Source organism: Petaurus breviceps, unplaced genomic scaffold (assembly GCF_028583685.1).
Source record: "Petaurus breviceps papuanus isolate PSGF00001 unplaced genomic scaffold, PetGlider_PUasm1.0 229, whole genome shotgun sequence".
Classification (NCBI taxonomy): domain Eukaryota; kingdom Metazoa; phylum Chordata; class Mammalia; order Diprotodontia; family Petauridae; genus Petaurus; species Petaurus breviceps.
This window is the reverse complement of record NW_027185903.1, coordinates 17,205,204-17,219,374: the sequence shown is the minus strand read 5'-3', so window position 1 is coordinate 17,219,374 and position 14,171 is coordinate 17,205,204.

The following is a 14,171-nucleotide window of genomic DNA, read 5'->3' as shown; positions in this document are numbered from 1 at the left end:
TCACAATTTTCCTTAAGTCACCAAGTATGTTATTGGAATTCTTAGCCCTGAGTTCATTCTTGTAAAAGCCTTCCATATATGTAATGGGCCTAAATTTTATTTCTTCATACTCCTACCTTCCTGATATCATCATCATCATCACCACCACCACTACCTCCTCCTCCTCCTCCACCTTCATTTCCTCATAGGGATGTATTTTAAGAACAATGTAGATGTTATTTTAAATTTTTTAAAAAGGTAAAATTTAATGAAAAGCTGGTGTGTCTGTATCTGTGCATAATTTAGTGTTCATTTTTATCTTCCCTTTCTTCAATTCAATATGCTTGAGCTTGGAGTCAGAGGGTGATTAGGAGCAGAGAATATAAAAAAAGACTGGAAGAAAAGGAGAAGGGGCATCACATGGGAGGAGGAGAAGACAAGAATAGGATAAAGGGAGGAGAAAAAAAGAAGAGATAAACATGAGGAAGGAAAATGAGGATAGCTGCTTGGAAGAAGACAGAAGGTGGGAAAGATAAGAGGATTTTAAAATTACTAATTCAGCTTTTCACTATTTTATTTCTTTTTTTTTTTTTTTGCCTTTTGGAGGGCAATTGGGGTTAAGTAACTTGGCCAAGGTTACACGGCTAGTTTTTTTTGGGTGGGTGTTAAGTGAGGCCAGAACTGAACTCGGGTCCTCCTGACTCTGGATATTTTATTTCTTTCTAAAAATAAATTTTATTAATATTTATTTTTATATCACCTACCTATTCTAATGTATTCCTCTCTTCTCTTCCTGACAGAGAAAGAAGTTCAGTAAAATTAATCAATATATTGAAAAAAATGCTGTTATACACAGTGCTGTACACCTATAGTCCCCCATCTGCAAAGAAGTTGTTGGAGGTTCATTCTTATGGAGGTTCATTCTTGGGGAACATATCATAAAGATCCCATTTATTAAGTAATGTGTACTGGAAGGGGGAGTTTGTTTCCTCTCCCAGAAACCAAGTTGATTTAATCAACCTGCAAGGGACAATGAGATGTTTGCATGTTAAACAAAGTTCAAAGGCATATCTATGTCTTATCAATTCACAAAGTATGAGAAAGTTTCCCTGATGGAATTGGAAAAACAACTTGTCATTGGCTGGTCCAAGGTTGGATATGGCCCTGGTGTTCTTTAAAAAGCTAACCTTGCCAATCCTGGAGTCAGTCAGCAGAATCCAAGCACCTCTCTGGAGTGTGACCCCTAAACCTCTATCAGGGAACAGCAGGAAGGGGATTTCTCTTTCCTCTCTCCTTCCAATATGGTATCTTGAAGCAGATCTATCCACTTAGTAAGAGACACTGAATCCAGCAGGGAAGAGAGTAGGGGTGGGAAGAAAATTCATGGGATATGACCTCTGGCAGCAAAGAAGAGAGCCAAATCTGGGAGAATTCAAGGGAGAATTATCCCTGTCACTCGGGAATTGAGAAGAGGAAATGAGTAGACACAGGAGGCCCAGCTCAGTGACCCTCCCACAAGAGGGAATGAGGTAAGGGTTCAGGAGGGGAAAACAATACTGAATATACTACAAGAAGAGAAAGGACATCAGGGACTTCAGGTACTAGCAGCATGAGTTGCCTTGGCAACATGTCTGTTACATGTGCCTCACTATCAGAGTTTCTATGTATATACAAATTCTTATCACCAATGCTGTGTATATTTGTAAGAAGGTTCGCCCCTGGTTTATTTGGGAAATGTTTTATAATTACTGTTCTTAATATCCCATCTTAGAAAAATTCCTTTGCTTTGAGTTAATTTTGTCTACTGGGTAACTATTAAAGGTAAATGAGAGCTTATGAGCTGTATGTTCAAGGGCAGAGACCCCAAGTACCTTGGAGACTGCAATAGCAGTCTCCCCTTAAGAACCTGATCCCCTTAAGGACCTAACCCAGGATTTTAAATTCAAGTGGGAGTAGGTAGGTTTGTAGGGGGCATCATAAATATAAAATATTATTTTGTTGTGAAATAAAGAAATGGTACGAAGCAGTTTTTCTTCTCGTTTCTCAGACTTAGTTCCTCCCTATTACTGGCCCAGTTTCTGCATGTTTATGTGCTGTCTGGAGGGAGAGGGAGGAATGAGACAAGTCCTGTGATCTAAGATGCTGAATAGTCTAGGACCAGAAATCACACTGTTTCCAGCCAGTGCACTACTATGATCACTATCATCAGAATCTCTGTTTACTTATTTCCTTCTTCGATTTGGTGAATTTTTTATGATTTGATCTTTTGGAACCAGCGAGGGAGTGTGAGGTTTGGTAGGGAATCTGGGGAAAATTAAGCTCTTAAAATCTAAGATCTGAGTTTCTTTCTGCTAGCTGTATACATCAGAGTCATCTCAAGAGAAAGTTTATCTAGCCACTTCCTGCTTCAAATGACAGGTTTATAAGCAGCCTTACTTTTTCTTGCTATATTGCCTAGATCATGTCATGAGAGTGGACTCAATAGAATTCCTGTGGAGGATATGGGGAGAGCTTCTATCACATTAAGCACAATGCAGAAGGGGAGGGTGGTGAATAGGAAGCTCTGTATCATATGCTTCAGACCACAAATTAACTGTACTAGAGAATATTCACATAGCCCTTACCTGCAGCAACCCTGTTTTGGTGAGATAGTTACCAAATGTAGATATATTTATTTCACTCCCGTGTATCAAAGCATGTGATTTTATAAACACACACACATACACACACACACACACACACACACCCCAAAATAAAACCCATTTGACAAGCTGATCATTCTTCTTAAATTCTCTGGAAGGGTAGTTTCAAACCATCAAATTAGTTGTGTATTCACACCTCAGATGAGCAGTGAACTTGTTATGCTCCAAAGATCATTTAAAAACAATACAACATAACTTATCCGTGCAGTCAATCTCCTTAATGAGATGTTCTCATAGCCTTGTCCCCAAGATAGTGCCAGGGTGGACATCGTATTGTCACTTAGAGTAGGAAGGGGCTTGGAGGTGATCTAGTCTAACTTCCAGACAAATCAGGCAAGTCTTGAGTAGGATTAAAACAAACAAGCCTTACCTTCTCTAACCACTAGCTATCTGCCCCCTCCCCAACACTAACTCTTTTCTAGGTCACTATTTTGTCAATGGCATCATTTCCCCAGGCTTCTTCCAAACCTTGGAATTAACTTTGCTTCCAAAACCCAATCTGTCATTAAACCTTGTAAGCACATTGTTAATATTCTTTCTCTTTTTAAAGTTGACAATTTGTTTTTTTTATTATTTTTTAATCAAATGGTATAGCAGATAGAGGGGATGGTCATAGATGTCCTGAGTACAAGTCCTGGATTTAACATGTCCCACTTATGTGATTTTAGGCAAGTCACATAATCTCTGGGTGACTTGAGTACCTTAAAGTTACAGACATTCTTCTATCTACATTAGTAGAGGGAGTATCTTCACAAGTTTCCTGGAAGGAGGGAAGGGAAGGGAATAAGCATTTGTATAGTGCCTGCTATGTGCTAGGCACTGTGGTAAATGCTTTACAAATATTATCTCATTTGATTCTCACAATAACCCTGCAAGGTAGGTGGTAGTGTTATCCCTATTTCACAGCTGAGGAAAAGGGAGCAAACAGAGGTTAAGTGACTTGCTCAGGGTTGCATGGCCAGTAATTTTCTGAAGTTGAATTTGAACTCAGGTCTTTCTGACTCCAGGTCTGGAACTCTATCTACTTCACCATCTAGCTGTTGGTGTAGTTTCCTACACCAATGAAATCACAGGTCTGTACCAAAAAGAAAAAAAGTGTTTCTACTCCCAGTGACACACAGAGATTTTCATATTCTCTCAAATACATGATTTATTTTTCATTTCCAGTGTCATTTTCCTAGTCACTTTTCATCTGGATTGTGGCAATTAGCTTCTTCTTGAGCCTAATTTCAACCTTTCCTACTTTCAGTACATTTTTATATATACCATTGCTTACAAGTATAACTAGGAATTTTAGTGCAAAAAATAGTTGAGGAGACAGAAGAGAGGGCATAAAGCATAGTCTGGCAAGAGGGTAATGAAGGTAGCCCAGTGGGTAGTCAGGTCAGTTTCCCCCCAACCTTCATTAACCCCATGCTCCAGCCCTTTGCCCTGTCTCTTTCCTAGGACCTCCCTTCTCCCATAGTCAAGGGCTTGGACCAGGAGAGGTCTGTGAGGGTTAAGGCATGGGCATGGCTGGAATGAGACTTTGTCCCCTAGATGTTTGTGCCTGTGACCCTAGCTGCCCCTCCTTAATTACAGCTCTGACATTGCTGCATTAATATTCTTAAAGTGCCACTTTGGTCATGTTACTCCTATTCAAAACCTTTTAATTAATTCCTCATTGCTGTTTGAATTAAGCTCCAAATCCTCAACCTTGTAGAAACCAATCCCATTTACTGTCTAGTTTTCTCTCTTCTTCTTCCACACAAAGTCTTTGCTCTGGTCTGGTTGATGTGTCCCCCTTAGTAAAGCAAGTATATTCCCAATCATTTCTGCTACCTAGAGTAGCCCACCCCTTTCAGCTCTGCCTTCAAGGGCCATCTACACCCAAGCTCTTCCTCTTCCACCAAGACTTCCCTGACCCTTCCTGTTCACAAATTTAGAGATGGAAAAACTTCAGAGCCATCTAGTTTACCCCCTCCTTTTATACGTAAGTGCAGAAGCCCTTCAAGGTTCAGGTACTTAACCAAAGTTACAGAGAGAGGAAGAGCCATCTTTTAAAATCAGATTCACTGGCTTCAGATCCAGTGCCCTTGTCACAGAGAGATCACTGGACCCTTCCACAGCCAAGGTCCTACAATGCTTACTGGCTATCTCTCTTACCGAGCACTTCATCACAGACACTCTCAAAGTTATTGTGCCATTCTTGCCTTCCCAGCTGGATCTGTAAAATCCTTAAAGGCAGGTACTGTTTGTGGATCCTGGCTTGGGGTGGTTCTTCTCTCTGGTCTGATGCAAATGGAATTCCTGGCTCCACATCTGTGATCAAAGAGATTGTTATGATTAAGTTTGGTTTCCAAGACCAGATCTGTGATCTTGAGGGAACATAGTTCACGGTTTTCTGTTTGACTCTAGAAGGAGAGGAGACAGCCCCTAAACATTCCCCTGAGAGGCCCCTTCCCTTTCAATAAAGGCCCAGACCTGCAGCAAGATCAAGTAAGACCAAAATGACATCTCTATGTTGTAGTCAAGGTATAGTGTGTCGGATTGTGGTTGATCAGGCCAATATGAGCTTGGAAGTCTCTACCGTAGGCTGGGCACAAATAGTTTACATGAACATTTGGAGCGGGGATGGCTCTAAATTTGCACATCCCACTTTCCTTTTGAGCTACCACAGTTATGCCTTGTTCATAAAGCACAGAGCCTGCTTTGTTGCAGGCACACATTACTGGGCGGTCCTGTGCCAGTGTCTCCCATGTCTTGACCTAGTACCATGTACATCAAAGGCCTTTAATCAGCTTGTATTGATGAGGCTCCAGTGTCCTCAGCCTTTGACATCATGAAGCAGGATCACAGAACTTTAAACTGGATGAGATCCAGAGATCATGCAATTTAGTTTCTCATTTTTACAAAGGAGAGAAATCTGCCCTAGAGAGATCAGGAGAAATAGGTGTGAATCCTGCCCATGGTATTCACTTGTTATGTAACCACAGGAACGTAAGTCACTTTACCACTCAGCCTAATTTCTCTAACTTTAAAAAGGGGACTAATACTGTTTGCCCTGCCTTCCTCTTCACTTCATATCTGGCAGATTGCAATAGCCTGTGGGTTGGACTCACTACTACAAGTTTCTTTCCCTGTTCAAATACACCTTCCATTCAGCTGTAAATCAATCTCCCCATCCCCATTCAGTAGATGCATCCTTACCACTTCCAGATTAAAATAAAAAAAATCCTCTGGCATTTGAAGCTGTATGGGGTGCGAAGATCCTAAACCAAATTGACTACTCAGAGAACTCAAAGTGAAGGTAGAAAGATTTATTAGAATCTTGAGAGAAGCAGACAGTCCAGTCACTGGAATTATGCCCAGAGAGAGGAGGCCAGGGGACGGAAGCAGAAACAGGGTTAAATAAGCATAAGACCACTCACCCCTCCCGTATGCTACTGTCTATGCAAAGCTTTACTTAGGATTGGCCTTGCGGTTACTTTTCCTAATATGGTACATGGGGTGATGGTGGGCTGACTAGAGGTAAAGTAAAGATGAAAACAGTTTATGCAGGAGGATATCTTAAATTTCATTTCTCTTAAGTCATGTGATTTCTAGGAAAACTTAGGCCTAAGGCTTCTAATACTCTAGTGAACAGTCTGAGAAACCATATACTAAATCCCATACAGTTCCCCCCTTTCTTTATCCTACTGTGGTTTCTCACTAAAATAATTTAACATTCTCTCACACTCTTTTTCTTCAAATATCTCTAACATGGCCTCACATTGGCTTTCTAAGTCTCTGGTTGGTTTTTATTCATCTTGAGTAATTATGGGTACAGGTACCCATCCTTTATTCTGTAATGCCATCGACCTGACCCCTTCCAGAGGTTTTATGTCTAATCTTATCATTTTAACAATAGCATCTTGAACAATGTTTGAGACTAGTTTGATCATGTATGGAATACATACAGGAATTAATATAACTAACAAACAATTGTCCCTTCCAAAGTCCAAAAGTCTCTTTTCACACTGTTGTCTGGCAGGGGTTACACCATCTGAAGGAAGTCCTCTGGTTGTTTTCCATCCATCCATCCTCAGCATCTCATTCCAGGCTCTTTCTCTTCTGCCTTCTTTCATTCACTTTCCTACAAAAGGAACATTAGAACCAATTTAAATTACCCATCCTGAACCCTTATCATTCTTACAAAATTAAAATTGGAGTCTCAGTCAATTGTCATGATTACACATTAAAACCAGTTTCTTATATTTTTGCATTAATCCATTATTAATTCCTCCACCAAGAGGATGAGATTTCACTAAGGGATTTACATTATACTAACAATTACAACAATTAAAATATTTACTAAGTACAAAAACTATCCTCCTTTTAACATTGACTAATTATGAGAAAGCTGAGACAAGTATGATACTAACTAAATAACAGAATAATATTCCCACAAATCCTTGACCTACTTGTCCTCACATTATTAAAAAGAATGAAAGGACCCTGACTTATACAGGAATATTTATCCTAAATCCTAAGCCTAATAGCTTTATCTTAGAGTAACTTAAGATGTTCCAGATTCAAGTATTTAATAGATTTGTTGTTGTATTTTCAAAACTTTTGATTATTGCAACTTACCACCAAGAATAGGGACAAAACTGTAATGAAACATTTTCACAACTTCAGAATATCAGTTTCAGGCAAAATGTATACCAAGCTGCCATCTGCATTGAGCCAAGCTCAGAGTCTGCCAGGTGTCACTGGGATGGTCAAGTCAGGAGAATCCTATCTCAGCTCATGTGGAACAGTCGTTCTCCTGAACTTCCATACCCATACTTCACAGGCCTTCCATACCTGTACCTCATAGGGTCTGGCATCATGGATCAGTGGCTAAGATAGCTTGAATAACCTTTCCTGATATCCATACCTGGAGTTAGACTCAGAGGAATAGCCAGTTAACAGTTCCATCAAATATTAAATAACAAGCTCCAACAATCAGTCTAAGATATGGTTATAATCTCACATTGGTTAAGGAACATCTCTAAAGTGAGCCTCAAATAACCTGTATTAATTTCTATATTTATTCTTGTTCATAAAAATCAAATCTCCCATCAGGATAGTAAATTATTGCTCTAATAGATTTGCATCTATTTCCCAAGCTTCCTTATCTTCCTGGGACTATGCTTAGTTTCAACTCACACGAAAATTTCTTTTCTCTTAACTAAAGGTATGTCTGATTTAATCACAACAATTAATTCAGTCAATTGCATTAATAACCAATTATACTTTGAAATACACTGGGACCCCATTCCACACATGTACACAGATATAACTTTTCTACAGTAACTTTATAATCCCAATCTCAGTCCATGGGATTCAATATTGCATTTGTATCCTTATTTCCTTTTCTTCTCAAATATGATTGAGCTATTAATTATAAAATCAAGTTACAAATCTTTCTGCCTTCCTAAATACTTCCTCATACTCTTCTCAACATACTTAAACCATCTGATACAAAGGTATCTAGACCACTATTTAGAAGAGATGGGAGGGGCTTGGAAATCCCCATTTGTCCCCAAACCTTCTTATCTGCCTTCCATATTTCTAATCAAACCTTTATTTATCCTTCCAAATCTCTTAAATCCATTATCCAGATTATTCAGCTTTCCTTTAACATTTTTTTAACTCCTCCTGGTAAAGCCAATTGTTAGAGATCCTTTTTGTTTTTAATCTTTGCAACTTCTTACCAAGTTAAGTTCATTTAAAAACTACATGACTAAAACAAATTCCTTTCCCAGGCTGATTGACCTTGCATAATAGAGATATTTTCCTTGGGGCTTTGACAGTTTTACAACATCATACAGTAGCAGGAGGACTGTTCTCTATGAGCAGAGCTAGTCAAAATAAAGTTTTCATCCAGTCTTCCTCTTCCCACATACAGTAATCAATTAACAATTTTAGGTTTTAGCATTAAAATAATATCCCACAGTTTTATCAAATCATTCTGATTATAAGCAATTCACTACAGATAATATCTAATGCACTAATGAGCAGACTTCTCTACCTGCTGTCCCTCTCTCCCTGCTTCCTTTCCCAGGACTAATAAGATTGCTTCCCCATCCTGGATTATAAAATTTCCCTTGTCTCTCTCATCTTGTGTCTCCCATCTTGTTCTCAGTCTTTCCCATAAAACTTCTGAAACTCCTTTATTATTTTGGAACACATAAACACCACTCTCCAAATCTTGGGGTCTGTCTTTCCTACCTTTTCTGCCAGGAGACTCACAATGCTTTCTTAATACCCTTTTGTTTACTTCCTTGCATATAAGACACTCATACTCCCTAATGGACTCCTTGATGTAAAAATTGACAGAATTTCCCACATGATTTGTTAACTAACCATTTCTCTCCTATCAAGAAATAACCAATGATCTTGCTCAGTTTCAATTTTCCCAAACTTAATTAAATTTTCCTTTTCAGCTTCTATGAACACAAGTATTGCTTTTGTCTTAGGGACTTGGGGATTCAACACATACATCTTCATATATTCTATGGACAGAGCAGCCCCCTTAAGTTTCTTCTCTGCTAATCTGCTGCCCATCATCTTAGACCAAAGATCTTACAAAACATTTTTTCATAAGAATATTTCCCTTTTTCAAAACAGTTTATCCAGATCTAATTAACTACTATACAATTCCTAAATTCTCTGGTCATAAAATCTTTCCCAAATAATATACAAGGAGGTGTAACAGGTCTTTTCATCACATAATTACCTTTCACGAGCATACTTTTGTAAATATTTGATTTATGCAATAACTCCAAATAGCTTGGTTAACAATCTTACAAGTTTAAACAATCTTAACTGAAACTTTCTTTTAATACAACTGTTTACCAGTAACGATATCATAAATAAGTATCATGTACCTAAATTTAGACTTTGAAACCAAAATAAAGTAATTACCAATCTGGTGATCTTAATTTAGTCATTTCCAAATTGCCTTGCACAGAAAATCATTCATCCCATTACAATTGGCATAAAATTCACACTTAAAGAAAATTACAGATAAGATTAACAAAAACATGAAACAATTAATTTTTATGTTACATAGTTTACACTCAAATAGCACTGTTGTTTTGTACCAGGCATTGTACCAAGCACCTTTACAATTATATCAGTCCCATAGAAATTCCTAGGATGTGGATTCCACCACCATCCCCTTACTGAACAGTAAATTAAGGTAAATAAAACTTTCAGGGGGGAGGGGGACATACAGTGAATCACTTTCTTAATGCCAAATAACAATATGTACCTTTTGATCATGTAACTATATATTTCTAAGTTCTAATACACTTGGTCCTCAGAAAGGAAATATATATCCACAAATTTGTTTCTTTCCTTACTATTCCAATTACCTATTCACATTCATATCAAACCAAAAAGTTTTTTATTATTATTATTACCTGTTTGTTTCCCAAATGTAACAGTTTTAAATTATCAGATTTTATAACATAAAAAAATCCAATTCACATGAAATAAACATTAGAAGATAGAGTTAACAGAATTGATAAAGTAACATAGCTGGTTTTACACAACTTTTTTTCCATCTTTTAGTTTCAACAAAATTCAGATTGAAAACTGCTTTATCTAACACCATTTCTGACTCACAGTGGTCACTCAATTTTTACAGTATAAGAAGACTTTACAATTTAGAGATATCATAACAACACAATGATATTAATTGCATTAATTACATTTCCAAATCATCACATACAATAATTATTGATAGAAAAATTAGCCTTACCAAGTGCAGAGACTTTTCTCCTCTCCCCACGGTTGCAGAGTCTGGTTGTAGACCCAGGGGTTTGAAAGGAGGGGGGGTTATCCGCATGGCTAGAGGTGGGGGCTTTAGGATACCCAGGGGCCCCAGGGCTATTACCAGTAGGGCCCCTCAATATAGCTTTCAAGTGGGGAAGGATAACTTAAATTCTCTACTATTCTTCAGCACTCTCTTTCCTTAATCTGATCTGGTGGGAGAAGTTTTAACAAAATCTGCTCAAATGTTTTTAGCTGTTCTAACTTTTACTCCCATAAATTTCACTTATGTGTCCACTCCTTAGAACTTCTTTGAAAATGAGAGCTTTGAATCTGCCAGGTGAGTGGGACCCTGGTGTCCCCTTCTGTACTGGAGAGCTCAAAGCTTCACCTCTGGGGTGTCTCTTTTACAGATCAATGTATTTTCCTAATTTGCCTCAGTGCCAAATACTATTTATCTTTAGCATTGAATCAGGAGTGACACTCTTAAAAAATGACCAGAATGTATTCAGTTGCCTTTCAGTTGCATTTTGATACATAAAACTTTCCTCTTTTAGATGAGGCAGGAAATAGTTAAATGTTCATCTGTCTGCCTCTTTGATCTGAGGGGAGAAGTTTCCCTCTCTTTCTTATCTCCTTCTCCTCTCTCCAGTTGGCCAAAGTGGAATGAAGAGGAGGAGATTTTCGAACTTTTAAAAATCTTAAAACTTCTGTCACACTTTCCAATAGCAAATAACTTTTACCTATCTTAACTTCCTACTCATGCTCCTTCCTTTGCTACATGCTTAAACTTTCTTGCTTTACCGTCTACTCATCCTTCTGCTGGACTTTTATTAAAGCCCCTTTAAAACCACACATACCTTATTTCTTTATAATTCTGACCTGACACTTCTCCTACACTCTTTGACTTGCATTTACCATCATGTAACCTAAACAAGACAATATTTGCCTCTCTTTTTCTCCCTCTCCAGCCTGCATTCAGCAGTGGGGGAAGGGAGGAGAAGGGAAAGAGATGACAGCATTCCAAAGAAATGTCCAGTAGTCCAGCTGCAGTTTAAACCTTACAGGGTGTTAGATTACTCACTCACACTCATTCACACAGCAACACAAAAACAGAACAGATAGAGAAACTGACAGGAAAGTTCCAAAAACTCACAGAGGATTGTCAGAAATCCTCGGCACAAATCATATATTTGCTTGGCCTCTACATAGATGCTAATGGAGGCCAGGTAAGACTTGCTTTAAGATAACCTATGTGCAGATCCCCAGGTATAGGGGGAAACTAGCCCATCTTTTCTTCCGGCCCTTGAACACACAGAGGCTGTTAATTACACAGACAGAGACTTTACACAGAAACACAAAGAATGAATATACAAACCAGTTTCATATGATTATTTTTTTTCCTTCCCTTTATATTTTGGTAATTCATTCCAATTCTGTAATCTACTTCCCAAGGGACTATTAGCACATCCTGACATGGCTCTGAATTTCTTTGGGGTTTAGACTGCACTTTCCCCATTCTCATGGGAGAGGCCCTTCCTCTACCTCCAGCAGGAGGTCACCCACCTGCCTGTAGTCACCCGGCAGCGCTCTCAATGAGTCCTTTCCCTTGGAGCCTCCAGTCCTTCTCTCTACACAAATTTGAGAGGCTCTTCCTCTTGGGTCTCCCTTGACCCAGCCAATGGGCTCCCAGACTCTTGAGGTTGGCTTGTTAATCTTACCTCCAGGTCACACTAGTGTAGTTCTCTGACTGCTGAGCTCAATCAAGTCACCATCCCCGAAGTTTTGGATCCATCACTTTCACTTTTCCACTTCACTGAGGTTCTCCACTTCAGGCACTTTGCTCAGCAGAGAAGAGAGACACCACCCTGCTTTGGAGACCACAGGAACAAAGTGTCCCACTGAAGCAGCCTGCCTCCAAATAGGGACAGTAATCATTCCCCACCAGATCGTGTAATCCCGGAGAGCTTCCAAACTGTATGGGGTGTGAAGACCCTAACTCAAATTGACTACTCAGAGAACTCAAAGTGAAGGTAGAAAGATTTATTAGAATCTCTCGAGAAGCGGACAGTCCAGTCACTGGAATTATGCCCAGAGAGAGGAGGCCAGGGTACAGAAGCAGAAACAGGGTTAAATAAGCATAAGACCACTCACCCCTCCTGTACGCTACTATCTATGCAAAGCTTTACATAGGACTGGCTCTTGCGGTTACTTTTCCTAATATGGTACATGGGGTGATGGTGGGCTGACTAGAGGTAAAGTAAAGATGGAAACAGCTTATGCAGGAGGATATCTTAAGTTTCATTTCTCTTAAATCATATGATTTCTAGGAAAACGAAACTTAGGCCTAAGGCTTCTAATACTCTAGAGAACAATCTGAGAAACCACACACCAAATCCCATACAAAGCCTTCTGGCCTTTAGTCTTCCCCCTCCTACCTTTCCAGTCTTCTTTCCTTTTTCACTCCCACAGACTCTTCCACTGGTCTCCACAAAACACTCCATCTTCAGACTCCAGGAATTTTCTCCGGCCATCCCCCCATGCTGGAAAGCTCTCCCTCCTCTTCATCTGCTAGCTTCCTTCAAGTTTCAGCTAAAATCTTACCTTCTATGAGAAGCCTTTTCTGATTCAGTTTCGTGTTTCTTTGCCTCTATTGGTTGTCAACAGTTAACCCTGGATGTTGTTAGGCTTTTTTTCATGTTCTCTCCCCCATTAGAAGGTGAGCTCCTTGAGAGCAGGGTCTGGTTTTATTTTGTTTTTGGGTTTTTTTTTGTCTTTCATTGTATCCTCAGGGCTTAGCACAGTGACTGACATAAAGTAGGGACTGTTTGCCTGACTGATACATATAAAATTTTTGTGCATTTATTTATAAGGAGTATAGCAATTTAGTTGCCAGATAAAGGAGAGGAGGAAATAGGACAAAGGTTGTCAGCTTTACCATACCCACTTAGCCCCCTTCTGTCTAGCTTCAGAGGTCATTTACATGGGTTCAGGTGAAGGGGAGTATAATGAGAGGTTAAAAGATATTTCCATACCACCATGTCACCCAATTCAGCCTCAAAGATCTAGAGTTGGGAGGAACCTTAGAAGTTATTTAGTCCAATTCCATAATTTTTCAGAGAGGGAAAATAAGCTAATAGATGTAAAGTGCTTTAAAAACCCTAAAGTGCTAAATTAATGGAAATTAAATGAAATGGCAAACCACTCTAGTATCTTTGCCAAGAAAAACCCCCAATGGGGTCACGAAGAGTCAGGCATGACTGAAAAGACTGAACAACAATAACAACAACAACAAATTATTTATTAATACAGCAGGATATTTTTAACTCTAGGGAGATTATTAAGATTCCATCCCCAGCCTGACATTTGCTTCTCCCCATTACCCAGCTTACAAAGAAATGCTTCTGATGGAGGCTAACTCTAGGAAATATTATGAAAATTATATTCAGTTTCCTTACTTCCCCCTTCCTTCTGGCAATTCCTTCACTGTGTTATTTTATAGTCTCCTTTCATCCCCCAACCCTCATCATACCCTTCTATCCTAGGTGCCCAAATCCTTTATACCTCTACAATAATCTGTCCTAGCTGCTCACTCTACTTTTCTTCATACTCCGCCTATTACTATTTCCTGGATTAGAATTTCTCTTCCTTCCTTCCTTCCTTCCTTCCTTCCTTCCTTCCTTCCTTCCTCTTTTCCTTTTCTCT